At 39.9% G+C, this 18094-nt stretch overlaps 1 long non-coding RNA gene across 1 annotated transcript; it reads left to right on the forward strand.

Annotated features, from left to right (window-relative positions):
- The first annotated feature begins 88 nt into the window (after positions 1–88).
- LOC123520523 lies at positions 89–17727 on the forward strand. The gene is made up of 3 exons (XR_006679287.1): positions 89–3558; positions 17075–17137; positions 17578–17727. It is a non-coding gene; the product is annotated as an uncharacterized LOC123520523 (long non-coding RNA).
- The last annotated feature ends 367 nt before the right edge of the window (positions 17728–18094 follow it).

Consider the following 18094-nt stretch of genomic DNA (forward strand, 5'->3'; position numbering starts at 1 on the left):
ATATATATATATATATATATATATATATATATATATATATATATATATATATATATATATATATATATATATATATATATATATATATAAACTTTAAAACTATTGAATTAAAAATATAAATTGAGAGCTAAGTAAAAGTAGTTAAAGATAAAAGATGTGTGTGTGTGTGTGTGTGTGTGTGTGTGTGTGTGTGTGTGTGTGTGTGTGTGTGTGTGTGTGTGTGTGTGTGTGTGTGTGTGTGTGTGTGTGTGTGTGTGTGTGTGTGTGTGTGTGTGTTTGACATGATAATCATGGCAGTAACTTCCCCTGCTGCCTGGTGATTAAGAGACCTCAATGTTGATGGATGGATCACACAGCATTGAAAAAAAAATCTATAAATGATGTATAATTTATGTATTATCGTTCACCAGACAATTGCATCATTATACATCATACTAAGCTAAAGAAAAGCATTGAAAAATAGTTATTAGGTACAGTGCTGAATTGATCTCATGATCTTGGTCATATGATGCAACTGTAACCAATCCACTGCTCAACTGAACAACAGTGGCTGGCTGTGGTCTGTACTTAGTAGTAATTCATACACAGGAATTTGATGTGCTTTGGTATCATCCTAACTTAGATTGACCGTTTGAATATTCCACAGCATATAACTTTTGTAAGTGATCAGGTATAGCATCATTGTGGTGTTGGAGGGGAGCATTTTTTGACATGGCTTGTGAGGGGTTTTGCAGTGTGATACAGTGTGTTTATGCGTGAATGTGTGCACATATTTTCTTGATTGCTGGCTTTAGATTGAGAAGGCACAGTTGATGACACAGTTCTTGTATACAAAGTAACCAAAGACAGTGTCTGGTAACAACACTATAGTTGTACATAATACTGATTTTCTAAGTGAATATACACTCATACTGTCAGGATTGAGAGGTGACCGTAGTCAAAACTCACACCTGCATTATGAGTTGCTATTCATTATTAGGAGGAAGGAGTTTACAAGGGAATAGTTACCAGGTGTCTGCATGGTTGTTTGATATATACTTGAACTTGTGGAACCAACTACACATGATGCTTTAAAGGTAACATAAAATTAATCTTACGGCCAGTAATGGAGTTCATCACATGCCTAATCTTTTTATTGGTGGTATAAAACATTCCCAGGACCAGCACCCTCATTTAGTTTTCCTTGTACACAAGATTTTCTTTGCAAGTAATCCTCTCCTGTGGAAGAAATATATAATGAAATTTATTTCTTAATCCTAGATTGTATTTAAAATATTTTTTTCTCTTTGAATTTATATTGATATTTCATTGAGCTGCTTATGTATTTATTAAGTATTTGAACAAAGTGTGTGAATGTGGTGGGTTTTTGCTATCTTAGTAAAGTAACAGGTAGGTTGGGCCTTTTGTAATTCAACTTCCCTTTGCCTAACCTCCATTTGAACCACACCAAAGACAACCATAGGCGCAGTTTTTACGTGGTAGATAAGAAATTTGTTAGATCTGCAGATAGTCTTGATGGCCTTCAATGGAATATCTTAAACATTATACATTTACTATAGTATATTGAAAAATATGTAATTGATACACTGATGATATCCACGTAGGAGGCTTATATATTTTCTCACCACAGCCCTTGAGGACCAGCAAGAGACTGACCCTTGAGTGTGATGGTATGAAATTTCCAACTTCTCACAACAGACTTGTCTTGCATTAAGCTAAGCACTCTGTGGCATTATAGAGCCATTTCAGCACTTTGCCAGATACTATCATGTCAAAAGCTGTCAGGTAAAGTGTAGGTTAAGAAATGCATTCTTCCTAAGAGTGCCAGTAGAAAAGATAACTACACTAAAGGTTTGAACAATTTTGCAGGGTATTTTGACTTTGCCAGTCAGTGTAAGACATAGAGCAGCAGTTGTCATGTAAGAACTGGGTTGAGGAAGTATGTGCTCCATACCCATCTGTGTCCAGCTCCTGGTAGGGCAGTCTCAATGAGAAGCCTCACACTTGCCCTTCCTTGATCTGGTATCACAAGTTGGCTGCAGTTGTGTATGACTTTATGTTATTAAAGTGTATGAAATTAAGCAGCGTGTGTTTGCCTTGATGAAATGGCTGCATTAGGCATTTTTCAAATGGAAGCGGAGTTTAGTAAGGATTAGCTACAGCTTAATTCCAAGGTGCTGGCATGGTGACAAGTGAATATTTCTGCAAAGGGCATTTCACTGGGCATTGAGGATCCATGTCATACTAAATTCTCAATTTGATTTCATCGTCGTCTTGTTTGCCATTTTTTTTTCTTTAACTTTGCTAATTTTTCACATTTGCCCTTAACAGTTCCATAGCGGCAAATAACCTTCACTGTTTGGTGCTTCCTTGCTTTTAATTAATGTGGGAATTTAGGGAACAAGAAAAGAAAAAAAATTGTCGTCTTGAAGTGTAACTTTACGGGATTACTGTCATCTTGGAGTCTTGTCGATCTTTACTTTTTATATAAAGAAATTACGTTTCTCTTTTAATTAATATTATTAAAAAAACAAGATAGCTCTTGAATCCGGCTTTCATTTGGACACTACACTACGTTCAGCCTCTGAAAATCTGTCAGCTAGACTGACTGCATTCTTTCCGTTTATGGGGGTCACTGCACTAGATGATTGTTTCTGTTCTTGGTACAGCACAGGATCGACGGTAGCTCCTCTCACACGCTTATCATTACTTTTTTTTTTTTTTTTATAATAATTTCTTTTCACTCCTTCCTCATTAATTAATATTTCACGTCTAACAGAAACTAATAACTTTGGTATTGAGAGTTAATCGTTCCTTTTTTTCAACACACACAAAAAAAAAAATGCCTTAAATACTAAAATGTAGTTATTACCAAATGGTATATAATCTAGAATTAATAAGAATACAATCAACCAAAACTAAAAAATATATACACGTCTCAATAATGATGTTACAACAGTCATTTGACTCCTGGAGTTCAAGCCTAATCTAACCCAACCTAACTTAAATATGCTGCTGCAGTGTATGAAAAAAAAAAAAAAAAAAAAATTATGAATGATGACAATGTGCCGACAGTAGGTAGCGGTTTCCAAGTGTTTTGCCTGGTGTAAAACTTTCACCTTTCTCATCATAAATCAAGAAGACATATATATAGTCATATGAGGTGAGAAAAACGCCTTATCTAATCTAAATCTGATCCACATATGGCTAATAACTGCTTAGGTGTAGACGCTATTTTGACTAACCCCTTCAGGACTGTCTCACATTATTTTACCCGATGTTTCCATAGTTATAACATTTTTGCAATGATAAAAAAATACATTGGGGATATCAAATTAGCTTTATACTCATATTTAAGGCCGAAAATGCAGAAATTTTCTTCAAGGAAGGGTAACACTCAAGTTCCCGCTGGTTCCTTGGTGAACACGTGCAGTCACTGCAGTCTGATTAGAACCTGTGGATGGGTCGCGTCCACTCCATCAATACGGATGGGATCCCACAGATATTTATGGGCAGTGTGACCGAGGCTTTAAGATGCATTTTCATCACATTATCCATGTACGTATGTATGATTTTAGTTCTCCTTTCACTTCCCCCTCACTATCATCACTCACCATAAACTCTGCCTTAATCCTTCCTGATTCACTGAATGTCCCTCATAATAGCTTGTTTCATATTATTCATGACGCCTACCTACACAATCTTTTCTGCATACAATTTTCTATAGTAGGTTACACATGCATTAGACATGAACAGAAAGGATACCAGCAAATTGTGGTCTATAATTTCCTTGGAATGTACGGTAAGTACCAGTAGGCTACGTGTTTCTAAAGTTCCTTGAATATCTGAAATTTAGTAACACAATGAATACATAAAAGAAACATCAAAGCTAGGCACAATTGAAGGAGAAACTTAAGAAAACATTAGAAATACGTAACAAGAAAAAAAAAGTCATTGTCACTGATACCTACAATGAACATGGGGCAAAAAGAAAAAAAAAAAAAAAACATGAGTAAGAAAGGTTACGTATAAAATCAACTATTCACAGACCATGAATAAATCCTTCGAAAAGAGCCGTCAGCCAAGTAAACGCGCAGTCAAGGATGGTGAGCACCAAGGAATATACAGAAGGGAAGTTTTGGTGTGGGTTAAAATTTGGAGGACAGCGACGGTGCTGCCATCTGTTAGAAGCGAGTACTTTCATAGAAAACGTTGTTAGGAGTAACTTAAAATTTCTCCCATGGTTCCTCCGTCCCACCCCTTATTTTTCCCTGCATTCTCTCGTGGTTATGAACTTATAAGGCAAATAAAACATGTTTATATATATATATATATATATATATATATATATATATATATATATATATATATATATATATATATATATATATATATATATGATGGCAGGGCTCTGCCTGGCCATCACAACACTCGACCTGCCCACCCTCTTGGCGGCCTCAGGCGTCCACCCCTCTTGGCAACCTGCTGTCCTTCGCCTTACTTGTGCCTTCTTGAGGAAGACCGGCCAGCTACCACGCCTGTGATACACACAGGACTACCCCAGGGCTCATAAGGATTCAAAAGAGGCCGCGAAAATCTATGGATCCTTATGAGCCCTGGGGTACTCCTGTGTGGGTATCACAGGCGTGGTAGCTGGCCGGTCTTCCTCAAGAAGGCACAAGTAAGCCGAAGGACAGCAGGTTGCCAAGAGGGGTGGACGCCTGAGGCCGCCAAGAGGGTGGGCAGGTCGAGTATTGTGATGGCCAGGGTGGAGAGCCAGGAGCGTAATGCAGTATGTTGAGAGAGGAGGCGTGGGCATTGAAGCAGGAAATGTTCCATGGCCTCAGGGGTAGTCCTACACCAAGGGCAGAAGGGGTCACAAGACAGACGTAGGCGATGCAAGTGAGCACTGAGCCGCTCACTGAGCGTGGTGTGGCCCAGGCGGAGACGGGCAATGGTCAGTGTTTCCACACCCAAAATCTTAAATTCCTTTAACCTCTCGTAAAATTTCCTTAGATTTCCTTGACCTCAATCCAACATTTCTTTATATTTTCCCTAACTTTCGTAGGTATAATTTTTTGCATTCTTTTCATTCAAGCTAAACAGAGGTTGTCATATAAAAGTACTATTTGTCTTTTTAATAGTTTAATTAATTGTTTAACAATTACTTATTAATTCACAAAAATTCATAAAATCAAAAATCATTCATAATTCATAAAAACAATTCACATCTTGTTTAATGTTAATAAATAAATCCTACATGCCAACTGAAATAAGTATTCTTTCTCTTTGGTACAATAAGACTATAACAATATATGTTCCTTTCACATAAATTACACAGATTCCATAGACCTCTGTAACACTGGACTCCAGTGTTACAGAGGTCCATGGTACAGGGTATATCCTACATGCCAACTTAAAATACACAATCTTCTCTTTGGTGCAATTAATAAGACTATGAAAATCTATATTCTGTGGTATGAATAAATATACTGTATCCTACATGCCAAAAAAATACATTTTCTTCTCTTTGGGCATTGTTGCAATAAACAAAACTACAAATATAAAATTTATACTCCTGTCACAAAGGTAACACAACACAACTTTCCTCTCTGGCAGAGTCTGGCTCTCCCCATCTCTTTCCTTATATGGCATACCAACAGTGATACTAAATTGTAAACATTATTTTTCCTTGAAACCGCTTAGGAATAGTTTTCTGATATTTGAACATTGATCATTATCTGCACTGGCTTTCATTTTACTGTGGAGTCTAAGCATACTATGTGGTGGATCTATGACTGCAGCCTGATGTTGAACTTTCTTCTGGAAAGCTGTCTTTGCTGTAATTAGACCAAGTACGCTTTCATTCTTAAGTGATGCTCGATGGTCATTCTTAATCAGTTTCAGCTGACTAAACAATCTTTCTACAGCTGCATTTGAGTAAGGGAGTGAGAACAATAGTGAAACCATCCTGCTGAGCTGTGGATTTTGTATATTCCCTGCTATATTTTTAGCTTCAAAAACTGACTGCCAAAACACACTGTGATCTAAACTTTTTGACACACTAGAACTCAGATATATAGTTGTCTGTCTCCATTCAAGGTTTGTTTGCTGTAGGTCAACAACATCCTTCAAGTATGGCAACCTTTCAAAAATAGGGGCCAGTGAAGGAAGAGTTAGATTTTGGGCTACTTCAGGAGATAGGCAAGATAAAAAATCAAAATCTCTAATGTTATCAAATCTAGAGAGAATCTGCCCTACACATTCTCTTAGAAAATCTCTGCAGTGGGAATAAAACGATCAGGATGATCATATCCAAGTTCTCTGGCTATGCTCTGTACAGTACTAGTTGCTGCTAGAAAATTTGTATATTTTAATGAAATAAGCCAATTTCCTTAGATTTAGTAATTTCCTTGTGACATCAACATTTCCCTAAAATAAGGAAATTTCCTTGAAAGTGGAAGCACTGGCAATGGTTCATGTGCCTTGCGCTCCTCCCCGTGACGTGTGACTGACTCTTTGAATCTTGTAATGGCGCTCATCCTCCCCCGCTGATGGATCCCCCCATCCCTCACCCCCTTACTACCTACGACCCGCGCGCCATCTGTTAGAAGCGAGGTTCCCTAATCAATTCTTCCAGCCTGCCCATTGAACCCGTATATCCTCCCTAGAATCCGTGGTGAGCACCGAGTGAGTGAGGCTTTGTTTCACGCAGTGAGGGTGTCTCGATCCTGCTTAGTGTTCATAAATACTGGTGTGCGTGTTTTTTTTTTCCTGCGTGGCCGACAAAATATGAAAAGAAAATAAAGGTATGTGCCCTGAGGCGTTATGTTATGTATTATTTTTTTTAGAATTGATGGAATAAAGAGGAAGTGAAGATAATGATTGTTAAAAGGTTCTCTCTCTCTCTCTCTCTCTCTCTCTCTCTCTCTCTCTCTCTCTCTCTTGGGTTAAAGCAAAATAGATAAATGCTGCCTTTAATGTTTAGTTTATTAACGTTAGTGTAGCGGTGTAATTAGGTGAGCGTGGAGTGGTTGGGTGGTTAACGAAGCGGGCCGTGCAGTGTTGCCGGTTCAGATTATCTGGCAGGACTGGACAAGACTTCAATTTGTTCAAGCATGAATAAACACGAGATATTTCACGCTGAAGTAAAATTCATCGTTAGGAATGAATATTTCAGCGCTAGATATTTTGAAGAGGTCTTGGATTAGCGCCAGAGACAAATTTCTAATTGTTGGGGTAAGGTGTAGCTATATTGGTGAAGTACTCGTACACAATTGTCTTGCCGTCTCCGTGAAGATAATGACGATACACAGGGTTGGCTTTATTATCGATTTCAAATAAAGCATCACATAAAAAAAAAGGTTGACGGGCTAATGAATCAGGCTTGAGCTATGGTGGTGACTAGCCTTAACATGGTAAACACCATTCACTGTACATAGATGGCAAGTAAACTAACAACAATGCGTGATCACTGTTCATTGTGGAAAACATTACGTACTATGCTTTGTTCTCAATTACCATTCGTCACAAGCCGCTACAATCTACATAGATCTAGGTTCATTGTGGAGGGCAACATGTGCGTGACTACTAAGCACAGCGTAAGATAACTATTAAAAATTTCAGAAGCTTCCAACTTTTATTCAGGGTCTCAACAAAGCGTCAGGCAAAGATGTAGTTTTGGCAGTGGATGTTTGAGATCCCCTCCTAATTGCTTTGATGCCAGATGTGGATGATAAAGTATTTATTAAAATATGTGTAGGATAAACGAAGCTAGAATCTTCGGAGGTAGGTTGTTGTCACGGTACATGCCCCACCCACTATGGCTGAGCCAGTGGTTTGATATTTAAATATGACGCAGTAGCAATCAATTACTCAACTGGCAATTCTGTCTTTATGTAAGCTACTTCAGATTCAATGCCTCGTGTCAGACTGGCAGAAGTCCGGCCGTGTGGCACAAAGGAGGTGTAGGTAACTGCTGTCCAATGATGTCGAGACTTCAACCTAACCTAACCAAACCTCAAAGTCAGATCCTGGACACAGATATCCACGACGATGTGGGACGCATCATTATTGACCTTGCCAGCGATGAGGAAGACAGAGAATACATAACTAGCAGTTGGGTCGGTGATTATTACTACGTCACAATAGAAGGGCAGCCTGTCAGAGCTATTTTTAGTAATTTTGACTCTCTTACTTTTCATTTAATGTCCACTTTTTTATATAAAAACAAAATGTATTAGGTTTAAAAATCTATAAAATTAAGTTGATTGGTTAACATGTTTGTAATAGATGTGACTGACAGACAGAGGAAGGAGCCAAAGGCAGAGTAGGTTGGTGAAGGCTGATGATTATGCTGAGGTTCCCTCACTAGAGCGGCCGAAAGAACACAAGACTTGTTTATCTCTTCGCCGTAGTACTAAAAATGCCTCGCATTTCAAGCTATTGGTGTACTAATGACTCACACCATGATGAAACAGCCTCCTTGTCTTTAATCTTAGCTAAAGCGACACGTCGAGGGATTTTAATAGGTAAACATCAAAGACAGGTCATGATGTGTGAATTACCACCCAACCCAACTCCATGTCCGACTATCATTCACACTCTCTTGTTTCTCTATTTCTAATACCCTCATGCCTATCTCCCCATCTAAGCTTTAACAACCTCTTCCCCTCCCTCTCTCTCTCCCCCTCTCTCCCCCCGTTCTCTCTCTGGCAATTTGGATGTCTTGGGAATAAATATTTACGATTACTTTCTAAGGTTGTAATGGCAGGACAGCTTTCCTTCGCTCTCCAATAACTAGTCCGTCAATCCAAAGGAAAGGTAGCCTTTCATCAGCACTTTCCCGTGCTTCAAGCTGTGTGTGTGTGTGTGTGTGTGTGTGTGTGTGTGTGTGTGTGTGTGTGTGTGTGTGTGTGTTATCTGCTCTGATGTTATATCTGTCTTGAATGTTCATGTTAGAGAGAGAGAGAGAGAGAGAGAGAGAGAGAGAGAGAGAGAGAGAGAGAGAGAGATCATTATCATTATCATTATTAATATTTTTAACATTATTATCATTACATGTTAAGTATCTCTCTCTCTCTCTCTCTCTCTCTCTCTCTCTCTCTCTCTCTCTCTCTCTCTCTCTCTCTCTCTCTATATATATCGTTATATGTGAAGTTGTTACTACTACTGCTGCTACTACTACTACTAAGTTACTGCTGCTGTTACTACTACCACTACTGCTGCTGCTGCTGTTACTACTACTACTACTACTACTACTACTACTACTACCACTACTACTACACTACCACCTACTACTACTACTACCTACTACTACTACTGCTACTACTACTACTACCACTACACCTACCACCACCACCACCACACCACCACCACCACCACCACCACCACCACCACCACCACTTCTTCTTCTTCTTCTTCTTCTTCTTCTTCTTCTTCTTCTTCTTCTTCTTCTTCTTCTTCTTCTTCTTCTTCTTCTTCTTCTTCTTCTTCTTCTTCTTCTTCTTCTTCTTCTTCTTCTACTACTACTACTACTACTACTACTACTACTACTACTACTACTACACTTTAATCACAATCGCTGTAGGCACAAACTCCTCCCCCACGACAGAATTTGGTAGGCCGTGGGTTCTTTCCCTATTGGCTTGTATGCCCCGAGGATGGATTTAGTGATCGTTCGTGAACCTTCCCACTTTATCTTCCCTTCAGTACCATGACGCGTTTTCATATTCTCTTTGCTTACTACTTTGTAATTTTATACAGTTTCAGAAACTTGTAGAGATTAAAATAGTGATAACTCTGGCTATCAATCTTCTGACCTTCATAGGCCCTTCTTAATGTCAATGAAATTATCTAATCCTACCCAGAACTCAAGGTAAGAATATGGCCCAGTACTGAAGGGGTTAAATAAGTTGCTCCCGTGAGAGTCACCACAGTGGATCAACTTGTATGCACGCGCTTGGAGTTCGGAGTCTTACTCCACTTTCTCTGCATCCATGAACATTATTTTAGGTCTGTCTTTCTGCGACTATGTATGTCCACCTCCACCATCCTCCTCCCCAGTCCCCACTTGACTATCGTCTCCTTTCCTCACATAACTCAATCTCAGTCTCGCCTCGAGCCTCTCCCTCACACCGACTTACATGTGTTGTGTCTCTGATGCATTCGTTCCTCATTTCGCCCAACCTTGTGATTACTACAGAAAGTAGCAGCGCCTTTTTTTTTTTTTTGTCCATTTTTTTCAGACTACATGACATGCCTCACTGCCTCACTTCTGTCTTGTATATCATGCTGCTTGTGTATATTGTGAAAAGAAAATATCAGTGTTTTCATCTGAGGGATACAATTATGTAGATGCAGGTGAGGTTACTTATGTTAGGTCTCGATTAGATTGAATGAGTTCATTAATTACTCAGCTGATTCCTACTTAGTTTAGATTACGACTTGAAAAATAATAATAACGATGCCCAGAAATAGTTACTCCAAATTAGAAAGCAAAAATTATTTCCGTAAAAAAAAAAAAAAACGATCTGAAAAACAAATCCCGCTCAACTTCAATGTTCGCCGCATTACGTTTTATATTGCCTTGTAAATGTTCAGGTGTTCTCAAAGTTTTGCTCAACTAGGCTCGTGAATACTGCATGTATTCTCCACAGATTGAGCACTGCAACGTTATATTTTTTCCTGCCTCTCACCAGAATAATTTCCCACGTGAATAGTCAAATACTCATTGCGTAGGAATACATAAAGAGACTCGCAGTAGGAGTAACAGCTCAGAGTCATGAGGGCTGAGTGCTCTTCACGAATATCTGTACCGTGGTCCGTGAGGCGTATTATTTTAATTTCTATTATGATTTTACTTTAGTATGTGCCGCACTAAGGTTTATTCGATTGAGTTATTGATTTTATTTTATTTGTTAATTTTGTCTATCTTTTTTGAGGGGAATGGAGATGCATGTATTAATAAATTGCATTCAGGGAGTCCAAAGCGTAAAAAGAAGAAAAAAAAAAACAAACAAACAAAAATGTATGAATATTTCTCGTTTCATTCGGTTTTGATCTGAAGGTATTGGCTTGAGGGGAGAAATGTATGCATGAAATAAAGGGCACTGGAATAGAAAAAAAAGTGAAAAAGTTTTGCAGTGTTTCTGTGCAACGCAGAAATATAATAGCAGGAGAACAAAAGAAGTATGATATCTGTATTTTGAAGTTTATTCTTTATTTGTTAGTCACTTGTTGATGTAGCAGGAATAGGGGATTTCTTTCATTGGGGAAATTGTTTAGACGGAAATGTGCTGAAAAATTCTAAAAATAATTAGATTGACAAAAAAAAAGTTATTTAAATGTTTTTGGAAATCCAGGAAACGTCTTATTCTATACCTTACTGAGAATTCTGATAAATCACTGAGGAGGGAGAGGAAACTACATTTAATTAATCTTACAAAATTAGTAAATGAATGAATGAATGAATGAATGAATGAATGAATGAATGAATGAAGTGCTGCAGGGATACATGGTCGATGTGTGTATTTGTTGTCAGATTGTGTGATGACCAAGAGTGAAACAATAGTACCGAGTGAAACAATAGTACCTTCTCTTCTCAATGGTGGTATGGCGATATTGTTACATAATTCTTCTTATTTTGTAGGCTGCTGGAGGGGAGTAATGGTACGTACACGCCACAGTCAACCTTACTTGGCGCCAGTGGTAGCTATGCACTCTTAATATATTTTCTTTTCAAATCTTTTATTTCACATATTAGTTTTGGCGTGATTATCATTGTCGTCCATTATTTATGAAGGACAAGTAAAACCACTAATCACGAGATACACCAGTGAATGCCTCTCGCGTTGCTTAACCCCGGTGCTTGACACCAACAGCGAGGATACAAGTCAGTATTTTACTGATATATATTTTCTTTGGCAGTTTTCAGATTTTCGTGATGGCCTTGAATATTATGACTATTGTTCTTTATCACTTTTAAAACACGGTGAAATGCAGTGATTGCGACGCCAACGACCAACACGATAAGAACACTGAATACATACAACCGAGTCTGTCTTGGCCTGCCATGGTTGGCATAGGTTCGAACCCTGCTAGGGGCTGACATTTATGAGATTTTTCAGGTGACAAGCTGGAGAGCTGCTGCCTCCCCTGACCAGCAGGATGGGTGTGCAGTGTGTAAGGTCACAGTCTTACCCGAAGATCGGTAATGATCTCGGACTGTTAAAGTAAAACAGCTGGTGGTTGCTGGTCCGCTTGTGATGAGGCCTTGGTGAATTACGCACACACACACACACACACACACACACACACACACACACACACACACACACACACACACACACACACACACACACACACACACACACACACACACACACACACACACACACACACACACACACACACACACACACACACACACACACACACACACACACACACACACACACACACACACACACACACACACACACACACATTCAAAACACACACACGTATTCTAAAGACACACACACGTATTCAAAGACACACACACACACACACACACACACACACACACACACACACACACACACACACACACACACACACACACACACACACACACACACACACACACATATACAAACCCACACATACTCAAACACACACACACACACACACACACACACACACACACACACACACACACACACACACACACACACACACACACACACACACACACACACACACACACACACACACACACACACACACATTCAAAACACACACACACACGCATTCAAAACACACACACACACGCATTCAAAGACACACACACACACACACACCCGGTAGCTCAGTGGTTAGAGCACTGGCTTCACAAGCCAGAGGACCGGGGTTCGATTCCCCGGCCGGGTGGAGATATTTGGGTGTGTCTCCTTTCACGTGTAGCTCCTGTTCACCTAGCCGTGAGTAGATACGGGATGTAAATCGAGGAGTTGTGACCTTGTTGTCCCGGTGTGTGGTGTGTGCCTGGTCTCAGGCCTATCCGAAGATCGGAAATAATGAGCTCTGAGTTCGTTCTGTAGGGTAACGTCTGGCTGTCTCGTCAGAGACTGCAGCAGATCAAACAGTGAAACACACACACACACACACACACACACACACACACACTTAAAAACGCAAACATACACACACACACACACACACACACACACACACAGACACAAGCCAGAAGACCGGGGTTCGATTCCCCGGCCTGGTGGAGATATTTGGGTGTGTCTCATTTCACGTGTAGCCCCTGTTCACCTAGCAGTGAGTAGGTACGGGATGTAAATCGAGGAGTTGTGACCTTGTTGTCCCGGTGTGTGGTGTGTGCCTGGTCTCAGGCCTATCCGAAGATCGGAAATAATGAGCTCTGAGCTTGTTCCGTGGGGTAACGTCTGGCTGTCTCGTTAGAGACTGCAGCAGATCAAACACTGAAACACACACACACACACAATCTGAACAACGCTGTAGTACAGTGGCAGTGTCATTCTTATTTGTCAACACCCTCCTCCCTTTAATTAGTATGGCAAGATTTTCTGTTGATGAAAACAGGGCTGGGAGGCGAAGGGGTGGATACTCGTAGTTAGAGCACTTTTCTCACTCACCCTTCTCTCCTTCATAATTGGCAGCTAACTTGGCAGCTCACGAGGTTATACATTTAATGAATTCAATAACTCTACCGGAATATTTGTCTTTCTTCCTACAGCCTGAACTGTTCGGAGAGAGGAGTGCCAAGACTCTCCTAGAGCTAAAGTTGTCACCATTTCTGATTCTGATCTTTGGGGGAGAGGGGCAAGTTGAATATCTTTTCATTCACATTTTATTTTGCCCTTGGCTAACCTTCCTGGCATGAAAAAATACAGTGAAATGAATGAATAAAAATGATAAGTAAGAGAAAGTCAGTAGCGTGGAATATGACGAGAATATGAGTGTAAGGGGCGAGAAAAGTAAAAAAAGAGATGGAGGTGGAAGTTTTGAGGGAAATGTAGTAGTGCGTGTATAGATTATCTTCATGTGGTCTATATGTGGAGTAGGGATGTTAGGCGGAGAGAGAGAGAGAGAGAGAGAGAGAGAGAGAGAGAGAGAGAGAGAGAGAGAGAGAGAGAGAGAGAGAGTAGTGTAATATCATCAAACTCCTACCAACATTCTTTTTGACGTAACAAAGATTGACCTTTGGCTGTTGATTGGAATGTGTCACGTGCTTGTTTTTAGTAATCCTATATATGATTGTACTAAGCTGTAATAAAACTGTAAACTCACAAAAAATATTAATAAATAAATATAAAGAACTGCCTCCTCACCTCTATTGCTGATAGTTATATCTATGGGAATCCTACTTTAAATCTGCATCACAGTGTTTTGTTAAGAATAGATAGGGACTGAATTAATAGGCCTTCCTTTTTTTTTTTCCAGGGATTCTTTTCCATTGGTCGTTATTTAATGAACATTTTTTTTTCTGCGGTTTTGTACCCCTTGGCCGGAAACACAAAGGGTAATGATAGGATTAAAACAGCATTATCCAAATCAAGGTAAAGAGAATATTCTCTTTACCTTGATCCACATACTGAGCACAACGGTATACGAAAGGCGCTTGATGTTGGCAAGAATGTTATGAATGTAATATGCGAACACTGAATTTTGGCAGCGATTTGTCTTGTTATTTAAGAGAAGAGAAATATTCCTGGAGGCCGGTAATGCTCGTGGCACGATATCTAAGTACTGGTTCAGAAAAGCGGCATGTTAATCCCACATCACCACATGGTGCGAAAACATGCAGAGGTACGGTACATAACATTCGCTGCCTTGCTTCCATGTGAGGAAAAAGTGTTACGCTACATTCATGGAAAAGCAGAAGAGAGAAAACCAGCTTAATGTAGGCAAATATTCTGCTGATGTGAGAGAGAGAGAGAGAGAGAGAGAGAGAGAGAGAGAGAGAGAGAGAGAGAGAGAGAGAGAGAGAGAGAGAGAGAGAGAGAGAGAGAGAGAGAGAGAGAGAGAGAGAGAGAGAGAGAGAGAGAGAGAGAGAGAGAGAGACATCGATAATTACATCATGACCATAAGCAAACATCATCACGTGCAAGATTTACATCAGGACAGCATAGCAGGCAGCACACATTTATTAGTCCCTGTATGAAAGCACTGGCCTGTTAATCGGTGGATGAGCACTGTGTGAGCCCTTCTTCCCCATAAGCTAATATTTGAGATTTGCATTTATATCATGAGTAATTGCATTGGTGATAAACTAATGGCATTTTGTGCAACAGGCAGTGTAGCGTGATTAATTACTGAAATCATGCTCATCATCGACTATAAACTGCGACCGTGTTGGATGTTTATGGTGCCAAGTGGTAGATATGACTGCATACATTGTGATTTATATATTGCCACTTCATATACATTTCTCTCACCATTTGCCTAGTCATGAATGGGCGCCGTTTATGAATCTTTTCTCCACCTGTTTTTGCCTCTTGCATCCACCTCTACTACTCTAATCTTTTGCAGTTCTATCGTCCCACTCTCTCTTCCTCTCGACCTTCTTCCCTCGACTGGTTTTCTCCATATAGTACACTGCCTCTTATTATAATGATCACAGGGAGGCGTCGACGAGGTGGTGCTCCGTTAATTAACCGTTTCTTTGCTATTGGTTCTCATTCCTTCCTCACAAACCATTCTGACACGCTTCCTTTCGTTCAAGACCAGGATCAGTGTGTAAACATTTCCATTCCATGCATGTTACTTTTTATATAGTGGCCAGATGGGACAGTTGATAGATGTCCTTTGTTAATTATTCTTTCAATACCATTATGCTTTTGGTTCCTGCATTACGAACCAATATGAACAATTTCCTCTCATTCCATACACGGCCACGTTTGAACATTTCCACCAGACAGATACTATATTTTGTATTGCGACAACAGGGAAAAAGCGACAAAGAAGTGCCTTGTTATGTGTTTCTTTTGTATTTGGAGACATGTTCTTTTATTTCAAATCGCTCTTGACACATTTCCTTTCTTTCACTGGCTCGATACTCAAACACGTATTCCTTTCACTTTTATTTTAAGTAGGAGCTCGTAAAGATCGTGTACAGTGCTATTGCATTTCAAGTTGAAAGGAAGAAAGAAAACTCTCATAGCAGTGGGAATTAATATATAAAGTGTAGCGAGAAGTAGGAAGTCACATTCAGCAGAGAGAAAGAGAGCGAGCGAGCTTTGAAATACTGCTTTTGCCAAATTTTAAAGAAAGTCTTGAATGACGTAAAATGGGATTATTCCGTCTGTCGCGAGAGTCTCTTAGTGGTTGCCCAGATATGTAAATGCAGCAATGATTGGAATATTGTTTTACTGCAGTGCCTGAAATACTGTTATTTATGCATTATTTGTGTTTTTTTTTAAAGAGTGAAGCTCATAGATACCTATTTTATTTCATAGGGTTTTAAGTGTCATTGATATAAACAGGTGTCGTCAGGAAGTATTGTGCCTTTACGTTGATGAATTATTCATTGTTTTGCTTTCGCTGCTGCTGTGTGTTCATCAAAGCTTGACGTCAGTGAATTGTGAGTAGAGGCAGGAAATATTTTGTTAGGCATCACATTGCTATCATTTCAACACGCCGTATTTAAATTTATCGAAGGTTGCTAACGTGAATATTCTGAGGAGTAACAGGGAATGGTTCGTTAGACACCACATGGGAATTATTGACATACTGTGATTCGACGTGTGAATATGTCAAAATGTTTTGCGGACGAAGGCGTTACGTGTGTGACATTTTTAGCGCACTGTTTCATCAGAGCATTTTTTTCTTGTTATTTCATTATTTTTTTCCAGGACTAAAGATTTCTCGTGACGAAGTTTCATTCAATACATCGAGCGAGTTTTACATTTGGTTCAGGGGAAAAAAAATCGCTTCCATGTTTAATCGCCATGAACATCTGTCACCAGCTTGCCCTCGTGTTACCTTTGTCCTACGGAAGTGGGTGCAATGTTAACAAAAAGCAGTCGCAACAAAATAATGGTATAAATCTTTTCCTCCACAGGTGTACGGAGAGCAGATGCTGGCCAGTGCAGAGGAAGGAATCGTATGTGCACGTGGGAAGAAGGTAAGAACGCTGTGATTCTTAGTTTGTGAGGTGAAGGTCTGCATGATGAGGCTGCGCAAAGGGAAGAAGGTGGACGCGAAACGATACCTACTAGTTACTGACGACAATTTAAACAGAAAGAAGTAAATTAATGAAATTTCACTGAACTAATCTGACTTTTGACTCGTTCATCTTTGTCTATACTAATAAACATTTAGGCGGAAATTTACCGCGTTTTGTGTTCCGCGATACAAACCGAAGCCTCAGGGATGGTCCATACATGCACGCAACATTGTACTAGAAAACTAGAAAAAGTCTAGGCAAGATAAACATCAAGGTTTTCTAGATATCAGTAAGATTCAATAGTTAGAAGTCCATTAAATTTGCTACTTTTGCTGTTACATACGGACTTGAAAAGCTGGCATACCATCACGCGTCTGAACTCATCCTTGGTTGGCCAGAAAGGAAGAGTGTCCGTGAGCGATTAATAACTGGTGAGAAGATGAGCCTGGAAGATCGACAAACTATGACAGAATGGATTCCGATAGAGCCCCGTAATCCGTCAATGAGATGCAAGGCACTGAATGGGAGCGTCTTGTACTGGCATGAAGATACTACTGTGAAATGAGGTATGTTTGTCTAGTTACTTTTGAATGTGTGGCTCTATTCTCAAATATCCTAAGTGTAACGTCCCAGTAAATAGATTCTGCTCTGTCCGGCCTTGGTCTTGTGTATCACGTTGCGTTTCAATATTTCCCTCAGACGCCGGCACAAAAAAGTGCACGGGGATGGCTGGTGGAATGCCTCCGCGTATGTGTCAATGTCAAACGTTTTGTCCCGCAATTTGAATCAGTCAGAAACGTGGCAAGTGTGTGTGTGTGTGTGTGTGTGTGTGTGTGTGTGTGTGTGTGTGTGTGTGTGTGTGTGTGTGCGGATGTGTGCGCGTGCGTGCGTGTGCGTGCCTGCGTGTGCGTGCGT

The sequence above is a fragment of the Portunus trituberculatus genome, chromosome 47 (genome assembly GCF_017591435.1).
Source record: "Portunus trituberculatus isolate SZX2019 chromosome 47, ASM1759143v1, whole genome shotgun sequence".
NCBI classification, from domain to species: domain Eukaryota; kingdom Metazoa; phylum Arthropoda; class Malacostraca; order Decapoda; family Portunidae; genus Portunus; species Portunus trituberculatus.